At 39.2% G+C, this 4,265-nt stretch overlaps 1 non-coding gene across 1 annotated transcript; it reads right to left on the bottom strand.

The window, feature by feature from the left end:
- Positions 1–3,485: 3,485 nt before the first annotated feature.
- On the bottom strand, positions 3,486–3,592 carry LOC141654238 (small nucleolar RNA R71). The gene has a single exon (XR_012547801.1). It is a non-coding gene; the product is annotated as a small nucleolar RNA R71 (small nucleolar RNA).
- Positions 3,593–4,265: the final 673 nt, after the last annotated feature.

Below are 4,265 nucleotides of genomic sequence, written 5' to 3'. Positions count from 1 at the left end.
GGTGTCGGGTTCGGTTTTGACAAGCTTGACATGAATAGTTTTGAAAAATGGTTATGGACTAATTGTCTTAAGTCCATTTGAATGTCATTAGTCGGTACTCATCATCGTACCCGGGTTAAAATCCGGCATGGTATGTATAACCAAGGATGACTTTGTGTTGGTGACTAATATGTTTGTTTGAAAAATGTAAAGAAATGAAATAAAAGGCTTTAAAATACCTCTTAAATGTCATTAACCAAATATTATCACCGAAACACGGATTTAACCGTCATGGTATGAAGAACAAAGGATGAAAAATGCTTTATGGTTAAAACATGTGAAATGAAACAAAAAGGTTTCGAAAATACTTGAAATGGTAAAAACCGATTACAAATATGAAAAATGGATTAAGGGAAATGACGAGAACAAACACGGTTGATCTCTGGTTTGGGCACCCCATTTAGGCGCGAGCCTGTTGGCGACCTAAGGGGCTTCTGCCTCAGACCAAAAATCAGTTTTGTCTCGTTTATTCCATGTTTTGGTTCATGTTATGCATGTTTTAGCATGTTAAAGTCATGAAACAAATGAAAACATAATAAAAGAGGATTTTTACACCCTCATACTTACATGCTTGGTTATGGCGAGTGACCGACGTAAGTGTAACAACTTGTTTGATCGGAAAAAACTCGGTTTAAAATTGTTTTAGTAAGTAAAAGAGTGTTTTTAAAAGTTTAGTGATGGTGTAGTGGTCAAAGTGGTCGGACAAGTGATTTAATGCACGATGACGGTACCAAACAATGTGTAAGGCTCGTGTTTACGATCGGTAGGTCGTAAACACGCGTCCGATTGTGACTTTAGAAGTCGAGTCGAGAATTTTAAGGGAGAAAAGAGGGGGCGGACACTCGCGTCACTCTCAAATGGGTGGCATTTGAGGGGTATTTATAGGAGAATGAGTGGTTGTGTGAGTTTTGAGCGACGTGGCCACCTGGGCTGCTCAAAGAGGCGCGAGCCACATCGCGGCACTTCGAGTTGTGTTGTCTGATGCGACCATAATTGGCGCATATTTAGCCCCCGAATTACCATTGTTTCTATGCTTTTTAGTGCTTATTTGGGTCATTTCTTATCTTTAGATCTTTGTTTTGCATATTCTTTGAGATTTTGATCCCTTGGTAGGAAAGGAGTAAGAATCTTGCATTTTCATGGCAAAACAAGGCTAAATGGATCATATTCAATGACCAAGCATCAAGGAGAGACAAGACTAGAAGGCCTTTGTACATAGCTAAGTAGAAGATCAATGTTGAGAAAGGATCCTTGAGTCCCCAAGGAAATCCCCAAGGATTCTATGAAGAAAAGGGAAGAAAAGAAGAAGGAATGACGCTGTAGAAGAATCCGAACGGATCATCCACGATCCGTCCGTCCGCCCAGCTCAATCCGAGCGTCCTTACCCGAGATCCGCTCGGATCCCCCAGGCCCAATCCGGCGTCTTACGCCTTGATCCGCTCGGATCGTCCATGCCCCATCCGTCCGTCTCGACCTCCATCCGCTCGGATCACAAAGACAAAGATGGTTTCGTCCTTCAAGTTACAAAATGGAGACGCCCTTCTCTCATTGAATACCGGAGTCTCCTTGCTCAACTTAAAAAGTGTAATTACTAGTTTAGCCCTTAGTTAACCCTAATGCATCCTCCCTAATTTTCACTATAAATACCCCATTAGTCTAATTAGAGGAGCATGTTCTTCTAATCAATAATTAGAGTAGTTAATATCAATCAAATCTCTCTTCAATATTGTAATCAAGTATTAATCAAGTTTTAATCCAAGTTTTAGTTCCTTAATCTCTCTCTTGTTCTTACTTTATTTTGGGTAATTGAAGATTATTTGGGTTATTATTGGGAGATTGACAACCTCTCAATCTAGGATTCAAGTACTTCTATTATTCTTGCTTTATTATTGGAATCATTAGTAGGTATAATCTCTTAATCCCTTTTTAATTATTGCTAATTACTTTCATTTATTCATCATGTTTCATTATGTTAGTATGATTGACAACCTTTCTAGCATGATCAATATGATAATGAGTGAGTAGTCTCTTAGCTAGGGTTTAATGGGTGATTAGGGGAAACCAACATGGGGATGATTCATGCTTAAATCAATATGCTTTCATATCTTATTTGCTTGCTTGTTTTGATCTTAATGCATGCACATGTTATGTTTGATGAAATGCTAAGCCTATGAATCCTTGCATTTATTATCATCTACTATCTCTTCAACTTGACTTGTAAGACATAACCCAACTCGAGTCTTGTTAGACCATGCATGTGTTAAGTAGGGAAGATTAAGTCGACTTGTAGGTGTTGTACAATCCAAGAGATTCGGCTCCGGACCCAAACTTTCCTAGGATTGTAAGATATAACCCAACTCAATCCATCACAACAATAATTGCTTGCTTATAATTTGAGAACATGTTTGTATGATCATATCCCATGAATCCCCTATGAACCCATGACACCCTAGTGCTTTTAATCAATTGTTTACACCCTTATTCTATTTACCTTGTTAGTTTATTTTCATTGCTATTTTAGTTTAGTAACCTTCTACATCAACCCAACTTGTGACACCCCTAGACACCACTAGTAGCAATAGAAATCTTCGTTTTCAATACCCGTCCCTTGGGATCCGACCTTTACTTGCCTCTTTACTAATTTGTAGAGTTGTTTGTGAAGTATAAATTGTGTTTTGTATCGACCATTGACCAACGACCACATTTGCTTAATTTGTGAACTAAATGGCTCCGATAAAAAATGGCGCCGTTGCCGGGGACGGTGTTTAATTGATTTAAGATTTCTTTTGTTATTTTTAGTTGTGTCTTTTTCACCTTGGGGAATTAAAACTCCTCAAGGTTTGTTCTAATTGTTTTCTAGTTGTTTGATATTTTGCATGTCTAGAAGGTTACAAAGAGATTTGTTACCTTTTGACCGTGAAATCGAAAGAACCTTGACGAATAATAGGAGACTTGTTAGGAGGAATTTGGGAGGTGTTGGTGAAGTTGTCCAACCCACAAGTGAGTTTGTCAATCCTTTCGCAATAGAAGGAGAAGATAACCCATTAAACAATACCACACAAAATCCACCTACAATGCCTAAATTCTCGTCACACTCTATACCCACCGAGGAGGATCTACCAAACGGTACTCCTACCCCACAACATCTTACCGGAAACTTTATTGCCAAGTCCGCCTTCATCCAACTAGTTGAGAGGAGCCAATTCGGGGGCATGCCAAGTGAGGACCCTCATTCTCATATGGAAACATTTTGTGATTATTGTGAAGCTATCTCTCAAACAGGCGTGACTCAAGACCAAATTAGATGGGTCTTATTTCCTTTTTCGTTAATCGGCACCGCAAAGCAATGGTTGAAGGGCCTTGATAAGGCCACTCTTGGAATAGATTCTTGGAAGAAGTTAGCTCTCGCTTTCTACAAAAAATTCTACCCACCGGAAAAGACTAATATGCTAAGAGCTCAAATTACGGGTTTTAAGCAAAGGGATGAAGAATCTTTGTATGAAGCTTGGGAGCGGTTCAAAGGTATTTGTCGCTCATGTCCTCACCATGGACTTAGCGAATGGTTTTTAGTGCAACAATTTTGGAATGGTTTATATGAAGATTCAAGGAACATTCTCAATATGGGATCAAATGGAATGTTCACCGAAGTTGATGACAATCAAACATGGAACAAGATTGAGGAAATGGCGGTCCATAATTCGCAATATAGTAGGCCTCGCAAGGCTACTAGAGGAAAGTATGAAGTGGACACCGTTACTCAATTGGGTGCTCAACTTAGTGCTCACATTGACACTATCAACTTGAAGTTTGAACAAGCTATGGCTAGACTTGAGGAAAGCTCAAAATCATCAAAGCATCATGTCAATGCCTTGACGGCATCCTCATCAATCCCAAGCGGGATATGTGAGAATTGTGGAACCTTAGGTCATGATCAAAGTGAATGTAGGGGAACAACCGAGCAAGTCAATGCTTTCCAAGCTTACAAAAGCGGTACCCCTTATTCAAATTTTTACAATGAAAACACCAAGTTCCATCCAAATCTCTCATACAAGAGCCAAAATGTCCAAAACCCTCAACCAACATACACTCCACCACCCATGAGAAATCAAAATCAAAGACCCTTTTTCAATCAAAACCAAGGTTATCAAAATCAAAATCCATACAACCACCAAAATGACCAAAGTTTTGATGTCCAAAAAGCGGTCCTTCAAATGCAAAAAAAATCA

This window comes from Silene latifolia, chromosome 4 (genome assembly GCF_048544455.1).
Source record: "Silene latifolia isolate original U9 population chromosome 4, ASM4854445v1, whole genome shotgun sequence".
In the NCBI taxonomy this organism is placed as follows: domain Eukaryota; kingdom Viridiplantae; phylum Streptophyta; class Magnoliopsida; order Caryophyllales; family Caryophyllaceae; genus Silene; species Silene latifolia.
The sequence above is the reverse complement of the archived record's forward strand: the minus strand, read 5'-3'. Positions and strand labels throughout refer to the sequence as shown.